Below are 25,053 nucleotides of genomic sequence, written 5' to 3'. Positions count from 1 at the left end.
ACCCAGATATCACACTGACACATCGCAGATTCAGGAAGAACCCTCTACCAGGAAGTAGAACTGATGCAAATGCGACTATGTGAAGGAAAATGAACTCTTTAACATCTAAATGTGAGTTATTTTTTATAATTACTTAAATATCTATGTTATAATTCATAAAATATGTCAGTTATAATGATTTTAAATGATGCAGTTTCTTGTAGTAAGTAAATGTCATATTTTAGAAGGCATAGAAAATGAAACATTTATTCAAGTGTTTTTGAAAATCTACTTGACTGCAGCATACTAATCTGTGTTAAAAACTTATGCTCCAAACATATACATTACTATAACTCATTTAATTCATCTGATTGACAAGCATAAATAACTTTATAACTCTATTCTGGAAGAAATTGTCATGTGATATATTTTAAAGCAGTAGTATAGACATACAAAATACAGATGGCTTTTTTTACAATAATGCAAGTGTTTCTGAGAATTTGCATAACTATGCAGTAACAATTTCTATAAATATAATATTTTATTCTATTGACAATAATGAGTATGAGTAAAATGCTCATATACAAGCAATTCAAGGTTTTTTTTGGAAGCTGTTGACTGCATTTACATGACAGAAAATAGATGCATCTTAATATATGTAATGTCTGAACCATATTAGCCAAAGTTTTTGATTTAAATGAATGTTAGAACTTATTTTACATACTTTGAATAAATTAATATGTAAATATGCCTTCCTTTTTTTTTTCCTCTCTCTTTCTTTTACTCTCTCTCTTTCATGTCTTTTATTTCTCTCTCCTCTTGGTTCCTAATATCAAGATTATTTGAATGCTATTTGAATACAAGTGTATTATATTACATAGATGTATATAGTAGTATGAATAGTTTTAAAAAAAAAAGTTTATTTTAGTTTATATGATGCTGTTTTATCAAATGTGTAGTCTTGTCTTGCTAGATAATTGAATTGAAAGCTGTTAATTTAAGTTAAATATAACCAGTATTAAATTGATAAGGTGGTAGCTGAGGTACTGCTGCTTAGGGTACGGGGTTAACTTGAGTGGTAAATACTACTCTAAGTTGGAGTTTTTAACTCCATGCTGGATGCAAGGTTTAATCCTTACATTATTTTCACTTGTTCATTGTTATATGTATATAGTTTTGACATCCACAATATATTTTGTACACTCATTGTCACTACAAACAAAATTGAATCCTATACAAAATTCCATAAGAGATTCAATAAATACAGCTATATTTAAAGGTACACCTAAAGGAGGAGATGTAACATTACTTATGTTGTTATTTGTTATTTTGATCATAAGATTCTTAAGTTTTAAAAATGCCAAATGACATATTTAAAAGGAATTTCTTTAAACATTAATGGATTGAATAATCAGTGTAAAAGGGCAAGCCTAATAAGATACAATAATTTACATAAGGCCAACTTAGTCTTCCTGCAAGAAACCCATCTCTTGAAAAAAGATATTGATAAACTAGCCACAAACAAATATACAGAATTGGTTAGTTCAGAGCACACTCAGAAAAAAAGAGGAGTGGCTATTTTATGGAATAAAAGTATGCCCATTCCTAAAACCATTAAGTCTTATCAGGATGACAAAGGAATGTTTTGTATGGTTACAATACAAATTAATTGGAAGACTTACACTTTAATTAATGTATATTGGATACCTGGAATTGGTATTAATACAGTGAAACATCATCTTGATAAGATCATATCATTCTCTATAGGAGATATTATTTTAGCTGGTGACTTTAATTGTATACTACATGAAAGTGATACTACTACTATAGGAAAAAGAAGAATTACATCTAATGCAAAACATTTAAATGATTTTGCTATTTCTTATCATTTGAATGATATTAATAATCAGATAGATTCAAAATCATTACCATACACCTTTTTTCTAACAGATACAAAACTTATTCAAAAATAGATAGGGTCTTTATTTCTAACCAGATGGTAACAGATTTAATTAATTCCAAAATCATTTCATGTCCTATATCTGATCATAATTCAATTGTTTTGAATTCATGATAAAAATACTCATAATGTTCAGATCAAAAGGATACCAGCATACTTAACTCAACTAAAAGACTATAAAGAATATATACTTTCAGAAGTAAAACATTTTTTAGACATAAATAATACTCCTGAAGTCTCCATTGTCTATGTTTGGGATGCCTTAAAATCATATCTATATGGACAAAGTATCAGATGGTATAATAATAAAAGGAAATCTTGGGATAAGGAATTGTTAGATATTTAAAGTAAATTAGACTCATAAAAATAATAAAGAAAATATTATGGACAAGAAAGTTATTGAAGAAATTTTAACTCATAAAGTTAAAATAACTTTAGAGAAATACAAGTTTTTGTCTTATTCAATAAGCCCCAAATACTTACATAGACTTAAAAATAAAACAAAAAGGTTGAATAAATAAAACCATATCAAAGAAATCTTTTCTCTAAGGAAAAAGAAGAATGTTTCTAGTATACCAGAAATACTAGATGAATTTAGAAATCACTTTCACAAAATTAACCATAATAACATTAACATGGAACCTAAAGATAAAATAAAGGAGTTTATAACCACAAACATGAATAAAAAGCTTAATAAACAACAGATTAAACTATTGGACAAAAGTATTTCATATACAGAGGTTATTACACAAATAAATAAGCTTAAATCAAACAAAGCACTGGGTAATGATGGTATTATACCAGAGATATATAAAATCCTTTCTAAAAGTACATATTCATTAATACATAAGGTTTTTATTTTGGCCCAAACTGAGTTAATAATGCCCCCATCTTGGCAATACACATTTATTTCGCCAATTTCAAAACCTAATAAAGACCTAACTAGATGTACTTCATATCGACCCATTTCATTACTTAATGTTGATTATAAAATGTTTATGAGTATTTTTGCTGATAGATTGAAGACAATCATCCCTGACATTATAGATATAGATCAGACAGGCTTCATTGTAAATAGAAATACTTTTGATAATATAAGGAGAACTCTAACATTAATTGATTTTGCAAATAGGAGAAAGAAAGATTTAACACTTATTAGTCTTGATATAAGTTCAGCATTTGATTCAGTAAGTTGGGACTACTTGTTTACCTTACTGAAGTGCACAAACATCTCAGATGCATTCGTAAATCTAATTGAGCATTTATACAAAGGAACATTGGCTTATATTAAGGTAGGAACATATGTTTCACAAAAAATACCCATTTTTAAAGGTACAAAACAAGGATGTCCACTTTCTCCATTATTATTCACTTTAGTAATGGAACCTTGGGCTAATTTGATCAGAAACAGTACTGAAATAGAGGGTTTTGAAATAGATGAAAATACAACATCCAAAATTCAACTTTTTGCAGATGATGTTCTAATTACATCAGCAGGATCTAATTCTTCTATGCAGTCTCATTTGATAAAATGATGAATTTTAAAAGTATTTCTGGTTTAATATTCAATGAAGAAAAAACTAAAATACTACCTATATATACACGAAAAAATATTCTCATTAGTGATTTTACTAAATATGTACCCAATTCAGGTCAGATAACTTATTTAGGTATAATACTATCTAAAGATATTAAATCTATTATATATAATAATTATAATACCTGTTTTCTTAATATACAAAATCTTTTTAATACCTGGAATAATATGTTTTTACTATGGAGGAGAGACTTACAATTATTAAAATGATAATATTCCCCAATATTTTATACTTAATACAATCAATAATACTTCCACCTACAAAAATAATTATCAAGAAATTGAATACACTAATGTTAAATTTCCTATGGGCACCTAATAGACCTAGGATTGCATTACAGAAACATACTAATAGCTGGTCTCAAGGGGGTATTTCTTTTCCAGACTTTAATTTATATACTATCTCTTCTATTGTAAAAGTTATTACTTTATTAATAGATCAGTCATATGTCGCAAAATGGAAAGATTATTGGGAGCTAATTAGTATGCACTTCATGAAAATCTCCTTAACACATAAAAATATGATTGTAAATAACTCCATGTTATGGTTACTAAAGGAATTTTTTACTTCACCTATTACACCTAAACATATGGTTTGTTACCCATTAAATATTATTATTAGCTATCGTAACTTTATATTCATGCACCCTAAGTATAGGGAATGGAATTTTATTATATTCCCTATAATGTATACTCAGGGTATGCCTTTGTCATCTACTTCTGAAGGAACTCATTTAGCTATAGATAATGATCTAAAGTACTGGTATCAGTTGATATCTGATAATAAAGTTAAAAATCTAGATTTCTTAAAACAAGAATTTGATCTAAGAGAAACTTGCTGGTTAGAGGTTCAGATCTTTAGACAACATCTCATTAATAAAATAGATCTAATGTCTATAACAGTTAAAGAATCTATTCCAACACTGATTGATTACTTGATATTAAATTTACAACATAAAGTTTCTGATAAAGGTAAACTTTCATACATACATAAAATTATCAGACAAGAAACTTTTACAGTGTAGATACATACTGGAATTATTTCACTTCTATTAATGGGGACCCACCAAATCAACAAGATAAACAATATATATTGAATCTGCCTATAGAACTACGTCTTCCATTGTCTGGAGACTTTATACATGGAAATTTTTACATAGATCTTTTATACACCTTTGATGATGAATAAAATAAATAATAAAGATAATCTATGTAAGAGATGTAATGTAGAAATTAATGCTGACTGGGCTCATATGTTTTATGACTGTATAAAATTGAAAGAATACTGGAAGTCAATTAATGAATTTTGCAGGCTCTTTTTACAGATAATGTCATTATTTCTAAATCTCTTATATTATTCAACACACCTGTACCTCAAAGTGTTAAAAAGGTTAAGCTTCCCTTGTTATGGTCTATTCTAGCAGTGGCTAGGAAAATAATAACCAGAAATTGGATTTCAGATACACCTCCTTCGTTCAATGAATTTAAAAATGTTATGAATATAGTGTGCCATATGGAAATAAACACAATTAGGTCAAGAACAACTAGAAAAACATCTTATTATATTGTATGGGATAATTTACAAAATTTGTTAAAAAAATCCTAATTTCAATAGCATGGTATTTTAGTTTAATTAATTGATCTGATTGTAGTGGATGTCTTTGTAAATACTTTAGTTGTTTTGTTGAATGTTATAATCATATCTATTTTTAATTACTTGTATAAAATTGTTATGATATTTCTCTTGTATGTTAAAACAATAAACCTGTTTTGAAAAAAAAAAGAAAGAAACAATAGGTATGTGATGATAAGCATTTTTAAGTCTAGTGTTACCAGGAAACTTGAAAGAGGAAGAAGAGGCAACAGGTTGAGAAGAGACATCATTTTGAATTTTGACACTATCACAAACAAGGTTCGGAAGGAAAGATCCAGAACTTGTCTCCATGCATTTTCTTTCTTTCTTTTGTACAAAGAACATAGTTGAATAAATCCTCTTGTCCACCTGGGAATGGGGAACTTGTTGTATCACTCCTTGGGACAGCATGTGGTGAAGAACAAGTCAAACCAAAAGAGTCTGATATGCGAGTTGAGGAATGACCCCCTGGAATGGAAACATTTCCTCCCACTGCCATCTGTAACTCTGATGAATGATTTTTAGAGTCCATTTGCCTGAAAAAAATCTGTTGCCTAAGAGAAAAATGGAGATTTAGACTTTCTGGAAGAGAAAAGAGGCCAGGGTGGATGAGGGTCACAAAGTCTCTTGAATAGTTAGTCAGACTTGTTAGACTGTTCTTAGTTTTGGGAGGTTTGAGACTTCTTTTTGGAATATCCTTGCCACTTCTAAAACATCTGTTTACCTGAATTCTGTTCAGACTGTTTTCTCTGCTTTATTGCCAAAACTGGATGAGGAAAAAGAAAATCCCTTGGTATGAAAACTCTTAGAGATTCCCTGGAACAGCTTGCCCCTTTTATTACATTTTTGACCCAAGTCTGCAGCAGAGGGGCCAAACATTCAATTTTTATACAAGGGAGAATTTAATATCCCATTTTTTTACATCTGTGAGGTTCTGAGAATGCAGCCAAGCAAACCTACTTAAAACAGTAACAGTGGCCATTGCCCCAGAATATATATCAAAACACACACTGCAAACAATACGTATTGACCAGTATAATAAAAAAATCAAAGTTATTTAAAGCTGTTTTTTCTTTGCAAAAAAAATGTAGATAAAACATTCCTCACACTTTCACAGTTTGTCAAAACAACCTGTTTAATATATGGACCTGGCAATTTAATACTCTGGAAATCAAAGTTGCAGAAGTATACACTTTTTCCCCATACATATCAATAATTTTCCCATCCCTTTTAGAAAGTGAACAATTGGACTTAACTAAGTGCTTAACAGCTCTGTAATCAACTTAGGCTATAGCTGCCAGGTCAGGTTTGGGAATAGTGAATAAAAATTTAAACGACTGAGTAACTTTATACAACCCATCAGTCTTTTTAGGAATAGTTGGATAACTATCAGAAAAATTGCAGTTAGGAAAAATGTGTGGAGGTTCTGGAAGAATCCTTCTGTAACAACTCATAGCATTTTCTGAGGGACCGAGAAACCTCAGTGTTCTCCCAATGAAACCACTGGGACATTCTAGCAATAGTCTCAGGGAAAGAGAACCCCCCCCCCCCACTGGGACAATCAGAAACCGAGGTCTCCTCTGAGTCTGAAACAGAAATCTATGGACAAAACCCCCAGATCCACCCCTGCATTTTCTTGTTCAGATTTAGAATCTTTAATATCTTCAGGAAAAGAGGCATCCCACTATTTTACAAGTAACATCTCTAACAAGTATCAATAACCTGAATTAAACCCTGAACCAGTACCAGCATCCCACTATTTTACAAGTAACATCTCTAACAAGTATCAATAACCTGAACTAAACCCTGAACCAGTACCAGCATCCCACTATTTTACAAGTAACATCTCTAACAAGTATCAATAACCTGAATTAAACCCTGAACCAGTACCAGCATCCCACTATTTTACAAGTAACATCTCACACAAGTATCAATAACCTGAATTAAACCCCGAACCAGTACCAGCATCCCACTATTTTACAAGTAACATCTCTAACAAGTATCAATAACCTGAATTAAACCCTGAACCAGTACCAGCATCCCACTATTTTACAAGTAACATCACACATAAGTATCAATAACCTGAATTAAACCCTGAACCAGTACCAGTAAACTACTTCTCTCCAAAGAAATTTGAGAAGTAGATGCATGCTTGGCTTTTCTTTTTCATGTGAGAGGGAAAATGGGGCAAATCATGTTTCAAGGGTAGCCACTGCTTCTCCAGGTATGAGCACAGCATTCTGATACAAGCAGGTAACCTACCCTGCCAATACTAACTAGAGTGTCTTTCCCTTGTCCTCTTTGGAGACTGCAACAGCTGTAGAGGATATGGCTAACCTCCAGTCCATTGTGGCTGTCAGTGATACACCAGAGGGATCTGAGGTAAAAGATGAGTGGTCTGAGGTACAACAATGGCCACAGCAGAGTCACCCACCTGTGGCTAGAGAAAATTGTTTGCTTGTTGTGGGGGAAGACAAGCAGCAAACACCTATAAAATTACCAGTGCACGAAAGTTATTTTTTTGACAGGAAAAAAAAATAGTAAAAAGCATTTTCAAACACTATGGCAGCCCCACAATGGAAAAATAAAACAACTTCTCCATAGAAAATATGCTATCAATTAGTTTACACTACTTTTAAACTGCAAGAAAGAAAACGAGTAATCTGTTTAAAAGTACATTGAAGTCCCAAGGCAGTCGAATACAAGGCAACACTCCTAACTTTAAAATAACTTTCCTGAAGGGGAAACTAATAAAACATCAGTAACTATATGAAGGTTTGAAGCTTTATGCCTAAAATTGTTTCTTATTTAGCTCAGTTTGAGCAGCTTGACAATTTGGGTGCATGGAAGGTGCCCTGAAGCTTTGGAAGTTGGTCGGTTGTTATATCCTTGTTAGGCTATACCAGTATAGCTAAGGCTACTGCAGCAGTGATCTGTATGAAGAACATCCATTAAGAACTGCAGTATTAAAAAAAGAACTTTCCTATACACAAGACTTGCATACCTGATCATTCCAACTCCTCATGCATGGAGGAAAAAGGCTGCTGCTTAGCAAACATCACAAGCAGAGAAACACATGCAGTATGCATCCATGTAGAATAAATAGAGCATTCAGCTGAAATTGTGAGTATTTCCTTACAGTTTTGTGATAAGTGTCTGAATGGAGTATGGCACACAAGTATAATGAAAAAAAAACACAGTAACTTTGAAGATTTTGTTTTTCATTAAAACATATCATTGAAAATAAGTGGTTGGCATTTTCAGCACATAAACTAATAAACTGAGTTAGCAGTGTTGAATGTAATGGAATAAATTTAAATAATTTTAGCTGGATTGACAGTTGTGGGCCACCAGGATATGTGGACCCTGTGCTTTTTCCCGTTTTGTCCCTATTAAAATCTACCATTGCTAATTACCTACAAATAAACGCATACACCAGACTATATTGCAGTTTTAGCAAGAGCAAGACATTTTATTGTTTGGTATATCCACAAATGAATCAAATTCTTATTCAGTCTTGCCATTAATTTCTGTATTAAAAATGCCAGATTATGATTCAGTTATGATAGTCATTATTTTCATTTCTGTCAGCAGTTGTACGCTATTTATTCTAAATGATAAGCTTAGGTATTCACAAATCATTTATTATTTAAGTTATGTCTTCCATGCAGGAAGGCATAAGTTGTTTCCTTAACAGTATGTGCATTTTAGGTTATCATTCATGTAGGAGGTGCAATGTTCTCTACACGTTTGCATATTGTTATTATTATCTTTACTTCTGCAAGTTAATGATGGTGCACCTCACTATTGTAACTTACCATAACCTTCAAAGGTATAAAGCCCTCCCTGCAGAGTCTAAACATTTGCATCAACTTTCTCCAGTTTAACATTTCATCTTATTGGTTCATAAGTTCATAAGTAGGTACTAGGCTATTGGCCCAAGGCCCTAAGTAAGCCTAGCCAACAAGGTTCCCTGGCTTGCGCCACCCAAGAAAGTTAATTCCCTGTGTCCCTGTCGAGCAGAGCTACAGAAGTGATCCCTGGGGTGATTTACTATTTCCCATCCACTCATCAAAATTTTCCTTGAAGAGTGCTAATGAGGAACTTTGCTTGACATAGATGGGTAGCTTGTTCCAGAGAATAGGAAGTCTCTGGGACAGGAATCTATCCCTCCAGCATGTCCTGTTTATTGTGGTGACAAGGTTTAGGTCCCTAGAGTGTGTAGCTCAGAGGGATTGGGATTTCTTTAGGTGTAGCATGTCCAGCAGCTCTGGGTTTAGCATAGCTTTATATGTTAGGCAAAGATCTCCTCGGAGTAGGCGATATGCTACAGAGTAAAGCTGGAGTTTTTTGAGAAGGTCAGTGTAGGGCATCTATTTGAAGCCAGTAATCCTCTTTGTGAGGTACTTCTGTGGTCTTTCCAGCTGCTACAGATGTCTTGTGAGGTACAATCCAAAAAGGGTGTTGTACTCTATAATGGGTCTAATGAGTGCCGAGTAGAGGGGAACAATGACCTCTTTTTTCCTGGATGAGAACCCTTTTATGATGAGGTGTGCCACATAGAAGGATTTCCTGACTACTGTGGTGATGTGATTATCAAAGGAGAGACTACTGTCCACCTGGGTCCCAAGGTCTCTTATCACACATTCAGCATTAAGTAGACTGCCATTTATGTGGTAGTTCATGGATACAGAGCGTTTACCAAAGGGGATGACTATGCACTTTTTGGCATTGAGGTTGAGGACATGCCTCTGACACCAGGCATATGTCTCATTGAGACCCTGCTGTAGGATGTCCACATCATTTTGGGACTTGACTATGGCTACTAGTTTGAAGTCATCTGCAAACTTCATTAGCCAGAGGCCTTCTGTGTTAGCCTGTACTTCAGAGAAGTAGATACCAAACAGGAGAGATCCCAGGACTGAACCCTGTGGTACTCCACTTATCACTGGTTTAAAGTCAGATTTGGAGTCTGCAACATTTACAGTGTGGGTTCTGTCAGTGAGCCAGTTGGCAACCCATCTTGTGACATACTGATTTATACCTAGTTTATGAGTTTAGCTATAATTCCAGAATGGTGTATGGTGTCAAAAGCCTTGTCCAGGTCAAGATAGGCTGTGTGAACTACCTTACCCTCATCTACAGTTTTGGTGACTGCTTCAAAGAAGTTGATCAGGTTCAGAAGGCATGATCTGCCTTTCACAAACCCGAACTGGGTGAGGTCCAGTATTTGAAGGCTACCAATGTCTTTGTTTATGAGTTCCATGATGATACGTTCCATGGCCTTGCAGACCAGGCTTGTCAGGCTAATAGGGTGATAGTTCCCAGGATCAGTAGTGGCTTCCCCTTTGTGGAGTGGGATAACTGTTGCTGTGCGCCACTCAGTGGGCACAAAGCCTGACGTGAAACTATGATTGAACATGGTGCTTAGGTGGGGAGCCAGTTCATTCTGAAGTTCATGTAAAACGCAGCCTGGGGTGTTGTCCGGTCTCATGGATGCTGTGTTTTTGGTTTTAGAGAGTGCAGCTTTTACCTGCATAGATGTGATTACAGGGACTCTGCATTCTTCCTGTATAGATATGGGCCCTTTAGGGGGTGGCTGGCGGGTAAAGTTAGCACGGAACCTATCTGCCAAGATGTTGGCAACATCCGTTGTTTTTTTAATTTTTGTGCCGTTGTGCTGTAACTCAGAGCAGATCTGGGTGTTGCCATTGAGATTTTTGACATAGCTATAGAATGCTTTGTGGTTGCCCTTAGAATCAGTGGCGATTTTTTTTCCATAGCTAGCTTTGGAGGATCTTATAAGGGATTTCAACTTCTTACTGAGGCTGACCAGGGAGCTCCTCCACTCATGGGATTTTACTCTCTTTTGCAACAGTTTTTTCCTTCTGTTGTAGAGTTTGTTTATGGCAGGGGACCATCAGATTGGTTTCCTTTTTTGAAGGATAGCGTCTTGGTTCTGTTTGGGATAGCACGATCCATGCAGTTGTGTAAGTGCTTATAAAGTGCATTTGTGTAGGATTCAGAAGTCAAAACTGTATTGTCCATCTGCATGGGTGTCATGAAGTTCGCCACTTGTGTTTTAAGAAGCATGAAGTTGGCTTTGGAGAAAATTTTTTTACCATGGTTTCCTTAATGGTGGGTGGGGGCAGAATGCGGATATCTAGGGTGATTAGCTTATGGATCTGACCAACGAGGAGTTGATTTCAGGTGTGGAACACCGGTCACTCATGTTGGTAAAGACTAGGTCTAGGATATTGTTGCCCCTGGTGGGGGGGGGGTGGATAATTTGATCCAGGGCATTGGAATTTATGAATTTCAGAAAGCGTTGAGCGAAGGAGTTGGTACATGAGTAGTTTTCCCAGTTAATGGTGGGGTAGTTGAACTCACCCATTATTAGGGTGTTTGGTTGAACCCTGATATTTTCCAGTATTTCAAGAAAAGAGGAGTGGGAATCCTGGGGCATGGTGGGGGATCTGTAGCAAGCTACAATTTGGATTGCAGTTTTGCCCAGAGTTAGTTGCACTTGGATAACCTCAGATGCATTATGCTGCACAACTAGCCCGGAGGTGTGGATATCCTTAATGAATATGGACACACCTCCACCTTTGGTGTTCTGGTCCAGGTTAGATGGCCAAAAAGTGTGGTATGAGTTATAGCCTGGTAATGTAGGGGTGCTCTTTAGAGCCTTGAACGAGGTCTCAGTCACTGCACAGATATCAATGTTCTCCATTTTAAGGAGTGCCACGAGTGTGTGAATTTTGAGAGTCAGACTTCTAGCATTGAGTAGCATTACCCTCAGTTTTTGCTTGCCTGTTCCTGTTATGGTGGTGAACTTGTCATTTGAGCCTTGCCTAAAAAGGCACTATAGTGGTGCATGAGCCTTAGCTAGTATATGGAATCCCAGGGGTGACAGGTGCAGGCCATCTCTGGCAAAGCATCTTGGTCTGTTGACCATGTCATCCCAAGCAGAAAGATACTGGATCCACTTAGAATGACACCAGAAGCTTAGCCAATTGTTGAAGTCAATCATTTTGTCCTTGTACTGTGGTATCATTCCGGGCTATGGCAGGATGCTACTCAGGGCTAGGGTCATACCTGCCTGGGCTTCAAGATCGGAGAGCGCTTCCATGTCTCTTTTCATGTAGTCCAGGGAGGTACATCTTAGGCCATTCACACAAATATGGACAATGACAGAGTCATATTTGTACTTGTTGTAGAGTGACCCGAGTACATGGTTATGTGGCAGATCCTGGCACCCGACAGGCAGCTGACAGTAACCTTCTCCTTGTTTAGCCTGGTGAGTGGGACATCAGTGTGCCTGACTATAGAGTCACCTATGACTTTTGTGTTGGGTATGTTGGTTTGCCTTATGGGCTGTGGTTTATTGGTACGCTGAGTCTGTGGGCTATGTGTCATTTGGGTTGTGTTGGGGGGGTGGAGGTTGCTTGCATTTCTGCTTTGGAGGTCTCTGTTGCTTGAGCAGATTGTTATTGAGAGCCTCTGTGAATGTTTTTATGTTTCTATGTGTGGATTTTGGTGGTGTAGGTTTACTGGGACTATGTGATGAGTTTGGTGTAAGTTGTGGTGTTGAGTGGTAAAAGGAGAGGGTTGTCTGTGTACATGAGGCAATTGCTACATTGCCTCAAGATGCCAAGATTCATCAGATAGACAGGAGAGAACACTGGGAGCTGACCCTTAGACATGCCTGAATAAAAAACTACTTTCCTCTAGACAAGTGAGGAAAGTGAATATAAGAGCTGTTTTTCTCTAAGCAAGTGAGGAAAGTAAGCACAAAACTGTACCTTAGCCATAGTCTTAGGAGGTGTAAACCATTCCCAGGAAAGTTTAAGTTGTTCCGACAAATTGTCCCATAACAAATTGATCAAATCTTGGTAAGTGTCAAATCCTGAATGTTAGGGTAAGCTGCCCCAAGAAAATTTCCAAGAAAGTGAGAATCATCCCACATAACCTTACTGCCTGTATCTAACATCAGATTCCCATTCTATAACACTTACTACAGATGGGCGTTCACCTATCCTTCTCAGTTGTCATACCTTAGGTTTTCTGCATCACTTCTGACTTGTTCAATGGCTCTTGTAACCACATTCTCATCAGTTTTGAAAGAAGTACGGCCTATTCTTCTTATTCCTTCTTTATTAACCCTCACAACCTTAATTTCCTTCCTTCTTACACTCTTTCTTCTTTTACACATGTATCCACAGACCTACAAACATGTATCCACAGACCTACAACACACATAGAAATGGGTATACCTAAAATGATTTAAATCCTTAAATGTTGATGTCACTGATGTCAACAGCAAAAGGTCATCAATGCATCCACTGGCACGTCATTGTGCATGTGTCAAGGATCCCATTAGAGCATTAAAATAAATGTATTTAAAAAAAAAAAGGTAAAAGAAGACATGTATGCAGGAAGGTGGCATCTGGCACATCCCTACTAATTATATACACCAACTATTACAACTCTTAGATCATACAATACAGCAGAAGGGGCTTATTCCTCAGTCCTGGGGATTGTATGATCTTGAACATCTGTCTGCCATCTGTTTAGTCACCCAGACTGTGTTTACTATATAGATGTTGACTTTAATGACAGTTGACTAAATTAAAGGGTTCACAGATATTTTGTGCATATATATATGCATATATATATATATATATATATATATATATATATATATATATATGCATATATATATATATATATATATATATATATATATATATATATATATAAAATGTGTGTGTGTGTGTGTATGTGTGTGTGTGTGTGTGTGTGTGTGTATGTGTGTGTGTATATATATATATATATATATATATATATATATATATAAATTTTTATATATATATATATATATATATATATATATAGATTATACACAGGTACCACACACACACACACACACACATATAAAGTCTTGCCCATCTGTTATTCTTATATGCTGTTTTCTATGTATCCTTTATACCTGCACCTTAGCCAATATAGTTTGAATGTCTAAACCTGCACCTGTTAAGTGAACTCCATCAGTCTTCTTTCATGAAAGATCATTGTTTTGCAGGTTATACATATCTCCCAACAAGCAGACATTGAAAATAGGGGCAAAGATCCTTGAAAAGGAAAAATATCTATCTAAAAATGTAAACAGCTAATTAGCATAAAATTTGAATACCAAATAGCACACAACTCTTCCAGCTTCCAGTAGGTAGATGGGACACTGCTCAGAAACACGTTTAAAAAACAGTGACAACAATGATGGAAAAATAAAAGCATATTATCAAGGAGACAATGTAAACTCTGTAAACTTTAATGACCTATTCTTTAAAATTCCACCACAGAATGATATTTATGTTTTCTTAAAAAAAAACGAGATGCAAAATGCATATCCTGTTTCTTTATATTATTGTTGTCATTAGTATGGCAATCAGGTAGGCAGTTTTCTGTGTATTACACATTTTCAAACATCATGTGTAAAGATGGGAATTCAGAAAGTTGTGTGAAGAGTTAAATCAAGTCTGAAAAATGGGACATACCTCCAAAAATAAGGGTATCCTATGCAAAGGTAAGTCAAGCCTGAAGAAAGGCATATTCCTCCAAAAGAAAGAATGTTGGGACGTCTGAGGACAAAGTGTTCAAGACTTTGAAGTCTACAGTTTCTACTTACATTCTTATTTTTCTGTATAACATCTATGTGCATTATCGCTATTAGCATCAATCTACACTGAATGAGGAATAATGTTTAACTATATTGCTAACAACTTTGGAAAATCATTTCATAAAGTAACTAAGAGCATTGTCCATTTTCAGCACCTGATCATATTTCTCTGCAGAGCATAGATGATTTCCCCATATGTAAACTAATACCAAGTCTGTTATTTCCCAGTGTATTCTCCCATGTGTGGGATGATGACTGACACTGTCTGATCCCATCCAACCTTAGAAATACCATTCTGCTGGAACACTACTATCCTTGCTATCCAGACAAAAAAGAGTGCTGACCAAACAAAACCATTTGGCATCATATAGCCCCCCGCCCCATTTTTATTGAGAGTGCTAAATGTATGTTCTAGAAGATAATTTTCCCACTTTCCTTATGGATTCTCACTGGATACATTCTAATGCCCTTTTTTTTCATGGCCATCTCATCATTTTGAAATTTCCAAATCTCCCCTTTCAGTTTTGCAAGACTGGATCACATTACTATGATCCAACAGTAAACTCTTTTAAGATGAATTGCCATCAGACAGAGGACACAATTCTCACTGTTCCTCTCCTGAGAATGTTCTTCAGTCCTTTCTCCAGCTGATCTGTTTTACTGACCTACAAACAGATTTTCTCCTGCAAATATGTGATTATTATGTCCCCCATTATAAGTGCCTTGTGACAAGAGTATGTCGATCTGCTAACACTTTTGTGACATAATATTCAGCCTTTTTTGGCTTTTTTCATGTCGGAATTAGCAGTTCCAGCTCACTTTTAAAAAATCATTGCAATAGTGCTGATAAATGACCCTGAACAAATTCTTCCAGCTTATCTGCCTGACATTTGTAACATGGCTCAAACCTTCAGAGCTTTACTTACTACCCCATGTTTGGTATATGTTACATTCCTGTGTGCCTGACAATGAGAAACGCAAGGCTGGTAGGTATACCACCATGATCCTTTCTGAGTCTACTGCCTAACATCTAAATGCCCTATACATAATACCAGGCCTGATGATAGCTGATGTTTGCCCCTATGTAAAATTGCTTACAAACTGACCAGGAGCATTCAAGCCCAATTAAATGATTTCAAAGTTCTTGGAACTCATTATTTCTTTATTAGCTACATAACATGCCCTCTTCAATATCACACACCTTGATGGCATCACTGTCTGTTATCGATTGACCTCTGCAGAAAAGGAGTGAATCCCGTATAGCTATAAACAGGAAAAAGTGTCAGCAATTACAATGGAATCATCCAGCAATGGTCATGTTTATCCTAAGACCCTATAGCACTACCTGTGTAACCTACCTCTGTACACTGTCTGTGTTACTGAGTGCAGCCATCACTGCCCGACTGTCTGAATATAGTATTTTTATTATTATTTTTTTTTTGTTAGCAAACTCTGTCATCTTTTATTTTAAAAACAGTTATTAATTCTAAAAATGTGAATGCTTCCCGAATGTCTGTCTTCTCATAGTATGCCAGCAAAGGACAGAAGAATGATTAGTTACTGGAGTGGTGATAACAACTGTAAATGTCTATACAATTAGAAAACATTAAAAGTATGTGTGTGTGTGTGTGTGTGTGTGTGTGTGTGTGTGTGTGTGTGTGTGTGTGTGTGTGTGTGTGTATGTGTGTGTGAATGTGTGAGTGCATGCCTCCCTATTAAGGGCCGGTGTTAAGTCTATCATAAATATCATCACAACCGGGGTGTCAGTGATGAAATAAGCGATCCTCATAGCTAACTGGATGGTGTCACTAATGACTCACCACTGTGAAGGAGTGAATAGAAATGAATCTTATTTGACAGGCATTACAGTTAGCAGGCATGGGAAAAAATCCTCCTAAAAAGTATATTGACAAAACATGATTTTAGATACAGATTATATTTCCAGAGACTATTTGTGATTATACATATGCAATGAAAAATAATAAGTTTGATACAGAAAAAAAGTAATATTATGCTGTACATGGAGAAGAAATAAAGTAAAACATCATGTATACTATCATTATGCAGTACTTGCAAAAATCATATGTTGTATTACCAAGCAACTCATACACATTTTTGAGGTTGTATATTTGCAATGTGTATAATCACTTCAGAAATAGAAAAAAATTGATATGATAATTGCTTGGACTACATTGTCATAGTTTAATTTTCTTGAAGGTGATTTTGTATTCAGTGAAATATGTATACTGTGAGGTGATATATCCATTTAAACAGCATCCCTGAATTATTTACACCTATTTTCAAAATGTAAATACTGCAAAAGTTTACTTTCAAAATTTAATGTTTCTTCATTTTTCATGCCACCAAGCTTATTCTAGCAGCTTGTTTCTGTGTTGCTAAGAGCTTTCTCACATAAGTCTAAATTAAAGGTGGGTATTTTAAAACTTGTAAGTTCTTTATTGTTAGCTCAGAGATGGAAGAGGTGGTATTGACAGATAGCTTTGAGAAGAGATGAGGATACTTATATTGAATGTAAAGGGAAGGAGTAGAGAAGAAGGGTAGCCTGTGCAATCACACATAGTCAATTTCAAGTTTTGCAGGAAGTGCTATTAGTGGGTCCTGGGTTTGTGCAAATAGACAAAGTGACACACTGTGTTTATATTGATTTGCATTAATTTGCATTTCTGGAAAATGTTACAGCTATGCTGGGAAAAAAAGCATATTCTGGTTTTGAAGGAATACATCAGCATGCAACTAGAGTGCACAAACAAAGTGTCACATCTTGGTCTCAGTATAAGATATGTCATTCAGCGTGTTTCTTGACATTTCCTCTATGAATCATTGGGGGGTGCACAAATTCTAGCAGATGTTTGTGGGCCAGCTGATTATGCTGCACTTTGGCATTTACCTCAATATCCTTGCTGTTATGTTGTACTATAATACTGTACTGCTTAGAAATGAATTCTGTCAAAGTTGATGAAGACATTAGATATGTTATGAACTACAAGTGTTATGGCTGGCATACCTACAATGATTTATGCTTACATAATTGTGCATTTACTTCATCAGTAACCTTGCAGAGAAAGGGGAAAAATAATCAGAAAAGATGGGGGAGAGAGAAAAAGAGAGAGACAGGGAAATGAACTGAGGATAAAATCCAAGTCAGATTCAAGGAAACAACATCATTTATTTCTGTGTGCCATTCTGGAGAAAATATATTTGAGACATCAAATAATATGTTGCCCTAAGACTAAAACCTTAGTCTAATTGTATTCAATGTTAATCAGGTATACAGATTGCTTATTTTTTTTTCTTAGCGATACACTGTACTACAATTGCAAAGGCAAGTGCAAAGACTAATTTGGGTAGCAGAATCAATACTTAAATATCAGGATGCCCTACATCAAGACTCCTATCCTGATCCATTTTTCCATATCCTTTTGAGTTGTGCATTGAGGCAGTCACTGAATGAGTTAACAATGATCCAGATATGAAATATGTAATTTTGACGAATACCTACATACAACATTCATATTTATGTACATGTTGTTTTTGCTACATTTAACATTTCAGCTGGCATCTGCCTAGAGGCAGCACATTGCTTTAGCCAATTTCCTAGATATAATCTGACAATTTCAAAACCAAAAGACTTGGTAAATTTCAGTTTTACAATGAGAATTAGAAAGGAATTACCCATTAGATATTTTTTCCATTAAACATTTTGAGGTTTAAATTCCTGCTCATGTTTTTTTTTGGATAGGTTGCATTAAAAAAACTTAGGTATAGACTGTTAGTCCCTTGCAGAGTTTAATTTAATTTTTATTGTGTACATAATAAAGGAATTATGATTAAGCAGCCATTTGTATCAAATATATTACACTCTGTCATACCCTATCTGCCTCTGCATGATGTGTATATTTTAGACTACTGGAAGGTGCCGCTAGTGAACTTGTTCAGGAGAGGAAATCAGACAGAGCATCCAACGATGCTATTCAGCCCCTACTTCCACTTTTTATGAAGGATTTAGATATTCCATATCAGAGGTGCAGGCATGCCATTTAGATCCCAGGACTTGGCATCTCACCACATGAACACGAGAGAGAAAAAGGGCGGTGACAAAAAAAATTCCAGGAATTACAGGTGTCTTAATCTAATTTAACAGAATGCATCAATTACTGCTAGTGTCTAATGCAAAAACACAGCCCCAGCCTTTTACATTGCATTTAGAACACTCCTAAATGCTGTATTTGGAGAAAGATATTCTGAGAAATGTCTGTCTCAGACTTAGAATATGTAAATCCAGATTATTATCTGTTTGGTCTACATATCTCGGGACACGTTAAACTGTGTCCTGAGATTTCAAGTGGTTACCGCATTGTTGGCTTCTTACTTTTGTAAATACTTACTTGTACTGTAACAGAGACTGAATTGAATTAAAACATTGCAGTACATAGAGAATGGTACTTATGCTGTTATATCCAGAAAAAGACAAATCAGTTAAGTGCTGCTATAGTGTGAAACCTGACCTTATCATAGTTAGGCACCCCCTGCTTCAGTTGTTATGATCAGGTATCATTCTAGGCAGTTAAACCTGCCAGTAAGGGCCTGGAAACGACAGTGGCAGAATCATAACAGATTTGATTCTGCCTGTGATTTGTGCTGGTAATGTACCCCTGACTCATAAACTTAGAAAGTTACTAGAATAAAAGGATTTGTGCTAGCCTACATTTTCTGGAGAATATGAAAAATGAAACTGAAATGTATGCCATTATTTAGTAAAGGCAGTCCTCAGTGATTTGTTTGAAAGCCACAGATTTTATAAAGAACAGACCAAAAACATGAGTGAAAAATCTAGACACTGGCCAGGCACAGCAAGGAGAGCGTAAATATAAGGGACATGTTTTACACTGTCTTTTTGGCAGCACTCACTAAGTGTTTTACGGCTTTGAAAGCTGGGAAAATAGTTAGCAATTTTTTTGTCTCTAACTAGTAGTACTTGAAGCAGTTAAATCTCCATGCACTATAAAGAATTCTACTTGGGTCTCCTATCATCACCCATAATTATGTGTTCTCGACATGGATGCCAAGATTCACCTCATGAGCTTCTGTCACGAGATGAATTGCTTGGCATCCATGTCTCAAATGCATAATAAGCAGGTTATGATTGGTGACCCACTCATAATCCTCTATGTTATTTATAACTTCTGTATGTGGCCGAAAGAATAGAGTAGTGCCCACATCTCATATGATGTATCTGTGTTAAGCAAGTTGTGAAATTATACGGCAATAGGGGTCAGTTGTTTTGAACTGCATTAAATGTTTCAGTTTATTGTTTGTTGAAAGTAACATAAGTGCTGTATAGCATTGATGTAAGGTGGTTAAATGTTATTTAGTCCTAAAGCAGGTAAAAGTTAGACTGTAATTTATTTTGTTGGGTTACTGGCAATTTGTCCAGGTTGCAGAGGCCTATGGCACCTGCATATATTGTAAGGCTGGAAGATGTTCGAGCAAATTGTTTAAAAGGAAAAGAAAATGGGTCCTAGCACTTGTTTTGCTTGTTTTTCTACTTCAGAAATGTCACAATCCACATTCACAGAGTACTGTCATTGGTATAGTTAGTTTAATCTTTATAAAGGTTAGGTAGATTAAAAAAAAAGACAAAATATAAGGTCTTGTGTAGGTTTTGTACAGAGAGGTTTGCATGTCAAGGATTTGCATCACCTACTTAAAGTAAAAAAAAAAATGCTTAGAAAGGAATTATATCAAAGTTGACGAAGACATTAGATATGTTAAGAACTACAAGTGTTATGGCTGGCATACCTACAATGATTTATGCTTACATAATTCTACATTTACTTCATCAGTAGCCTTGCAGAGGAAGGGGAAAAGTAATCAGAAAAGATGGGGGGGGAGAAAAAGAGAGAGACAGGGAAATGACCTGAGGATAAAATCCAAGTCAGATTCAAGGACACAGCATCATGTATTTCTGTCCCATTCTAGAGAAAATATATTTGAGACATCAAAGAATATGTTGCCCTAAGACTAAAACCTTAGTCTAATTGTATTCAATGTTAATCAGGTATACAGATTGCTTATTTTTTTTCTTAGTGATACCCTGTACTACAATTGCAAAGGCAAGTGCAAAGACTAATTTGGGTAGCAGAACCAATACTTAAATATCAGGATACCCTACATCAAGACTCTTATGCTGAATGGATTAACATCTTAGAATTTGCACTAACATCACATTATTTACTTAAAAATACTCAGTAGTTCATCCTTGCAGGCTCTATCACTTGCTGAAGAAGTTGCACAAAACAGTAATGGTTACAGAAGCTAAAGTAGGACTAGGAATGAGGTGTGCAGTTTATGTAATGCTTTTGAAAATATGCAATCATCTGTCTAAAGCTGATTGAAATCTAACTGACCAGAGCATACTGCCTGAAGCAAACTCCCCAAAAGAGAAGCTCCTGGATTTTTTCTGCATGTAAAGAGTCCCTGATTGTGTGAGACTGTGACCACTAAGTCTACCTTTCCCAATACTGGGTTACAATGAGTATATATATATATATATATATATATATATATATATGTATGGGTCTACCTAACACCAACACGCCAAAACACCGACAACGAAATAACCGACACAAACAAAACAAAATGAAAAAAAAAAGTTCAAAAACTCGAAACTTCACATGCCCGACAAACCAAAATCCTGACAATAAACAAAACAAATACCTTTCCCAAAAAACACACACACAACACAAACACACCAGAAACCTTACAAACCTACACTAAACCTTAAATACATAACTATCTATGCACTAACCTTAACCAAAACCCTAACCCTTAGGTCCGTCACTAGCACACACTTACTTTACCCGCACCCTAACCCTAACTCCCTTAACCCACCCCTTAACCTAAACTCCTTCACTATCGCACACTTACCTGACCTGCACCCTACCATAACGTCTGTCACTATCACACACTTACCTTACCCACACCCTGACCCTAACTTCCGTCCCTATCGCACACTTACCTTAACATGTCGGTGTTCTCAGCATCTGGATTCTCAACTGTCGGTCTTCTCCGTTGTCGGTCTTCCAGTGTCAGTGTTGTCGTTGTCGGCGTTCTGCGATTTTGGTGTTTTCAGGTAGATATATATATATATATATATATATATATATATATATATATATATATATGTATACATATATATGTATATATACATGTAAGGGGGTGGGGGAGTCCCCCATGTAGTTGGTGACAAAAACCTCCAGAAAAATGTTTCTTTGTGATTTTGCGTGCAAATTTGTGGGATACAGTTCAGTGAATTGGTGTCAGGTACTTTATTTATGGTGAATTACCCTGTGATAACTCACAGATGAACTGTCTGTAATTGCATATACCTCTAGGGTAGCATATAATCTGAAAAGGAATTATCTTCTTATTTATTCTGAATACAGGAACATAATCCAATGTTGCTGAAATTTCTCCATTATTTCTTGGAATGATAAGAATTACATCACCCTATTGTCTGCAATAATAATACTGTTTCACTAAGATGCTGGGAGAAAGCTGTTCGACTTGCATTTAAAGATTAACAAAATTCATGTTTTGACCATATTAAGATGTACAAGTTATGTTTCCGTGCAAAACAAAATAATTTGGTTTAGTAGATGGCATACGTCTAAGGGGATGCATTCAGCCTAGCATGCTAGGTAAGTGGCAAACAGTATAATACGTCACAGCGAATCTGTGGTCAGAGTCCTTCTCCAAGTCCTTTAAATGGAGGAGGGAACATGAAGAAGGCAAACTAGCTGCACAGTGACTTAGCCAAAGCCTCAAAGCAAAGTATTGCTTAGAAAAAGTGATTTAGGAATGAGGTGAATGTTGCCTCTGTATTTGAATTAGGGAAGACAAGTTTCTAAGTACATACGTCAGTTGTGTTCTTGCTTATGTCAGTGAAAACATGAATCTCAGGCCTATGTAATCATGGGTCAGGTTCAAGGCCTAATAACTGAGGGAGGAAGACTGTCTGACATTGACAAACTCAAGATGCTGTTTACTGCCATGAAATAGATGTCTACATTTTCAGAGAGATGTTAGAATAGGATGAGCCACCAAGTAAAATAATAAATGTGCTTTTCTTTCTTTCTTTTTGCTGTATTTTTGCTTGATGGTAGAATGAGACTTTTAGCCTTTGTAGTCTGCCCATTAAGTGCATTTAATGTCTGCTGCCTGTGTCTCTCTTTTTGACTGTCTTTCCTGTTCAAAGTGACCTCATTCATATCTTCCATTGTCTAGTTAGATACACAAACAGACACACACACACACATACACACACACACACACACACACACACACACATATATATATATATATATATATATATATATATATATATATATATATATATATATATATATATATATAAAGGTTATTAATCTTCATTTGGAGGAAGTGTTAACATGTACACACATTATTGATGCAAGGTAATCAACTGAAACAACAATCAACTTTGAAATCAAAGAAACAACACCGATCATAAATGGAAAAAAATAAATGCACTCTGAAAAAAAAAGAAAATCTACCAATAAAGCCATCACATGCTGCATGCACACACATAAACATACACACACACACACACACACACACACACACACACACACACACACACACACACACACACACACACACACACACACACACACACACACACACACACACACACACACACACACACACACACACCTTTTAAAATATAAATCTGCTAAAACAGTATAGTACAAAGTAAACCACACCTCCTAAATTATATACATTAACTCCATGTTCACAAAACAATGGCCTACGGGAAATACAACACACAATGTTACAGTCTTATCAAAAAATGAAATATATGGAGCTATGGTCAGTTTTATTGACATCAACATTTTTATTATAAACATAATATAGTGCTTATAATTATTTTATCATAAACATATAAACAAACATTTTCATTGCAAAAATATACTATACAACGTATATAAGATGTCATGCATCACCGTGTGCTTTTTCAATTATTAAAAACATATTATTATTATCTGGATTTTCCCCTGGCTGCTGTCCATTCGTGGTCCCAGCATCTCTGACCTCATACCCTGCTCTGCAACTTACTGATTCTGCACTAGTCTCTAGAATCTACCCACCTGGTGATAAAGGACCCCTTCCAAATACCAGTGGTCTCATCATACTGCCTTCTATTCCCTGTATCTTCACACTAAAGGAAGCAAGAAATACCCTGCTCTCCAACTTACTGATTCTGCACTAGTCTCTAGAATCTACCCACCTGGTGATAAAGGACCCCTTCCAAATACCAGCGGTGTCATCATACTGCCTTCTATTCCCTGTATCATCACACTAAAGGAAGCAAGAAATACCCTGCTCTCCAAATTGCTGATCCTGCACTAGTCTCTAGAATCTACCCACCTGGTGATAAAGGACCCCTTCCAAATGCCAGCGTTCTCATCATACTGCATTCTATTCCCTGGATCCTCACACTAAAGGAAGCAAGAAAGTATGTGGTGTCCTAAAACCTGTTAATAAAGCTTATAATTGTAATTACTGCTTCTGAGGTTATAGAGCATGCCCCCAACCAGGACAGCAAGCAGCCTTTACCCACTATCTGCCCTGTAAACCACCAAACATTTACATTCCATTATTGTAACCCCCCCTTTTTTAATGTTTAATATCCCCTTCCTTAGTCTTAGACCAGCTAGCTCCCATATAAAATTGCCTTGCAATAGAATTTCTATCCACTAGGTAGCACCCTTCTCCAATCCTTCCTATCTCATGCTTATCCCACTGTCTTATACTATCACTGAATTACATTTCTGAAGACTTTTATTTGATCTCAACATTATCATACTTCACCCTGGATTTTAACTGTCAACACCTACCTATCCTCCTACACTTCACTACCATTGTAGTGCATATCTCTGTACTTACCCTCACCTAACTTACCTTCAGTAGGCAGCGTTTTGCTGATTGTTTTTCTTGAGCTGCTCCTTCACTTATCTCTACCCGCTCCATTTGCCCTGCGGGCTCACTCCACTCCCTTACCCTACCCCCAATTCCTACCCACCCCCAGTGCTCCTAGTCTTATACTATATAACCACACCCTCTTTCCCTGAGTATCCAATCATCAGGTAACCACTCCCTATTCC

This window comes from Protopterus annectens, chromosome 5.part0 (genome assembly GCF_019279795.1).
Source record: "Protopterus annectens isolate FY-2018-M chromosome 5.part0, PAN1.0, whole genome shotgun sequence".
In the NCBI taxonomy this organism is placed as follows: Eukaryota; Metazoa; Chordata; order Ceratodontiformes; family Protopteridae; genus Protopterus; species Protopterus annectens.
Note: the sequence above shows the minus strand (reverse complement) of the source record.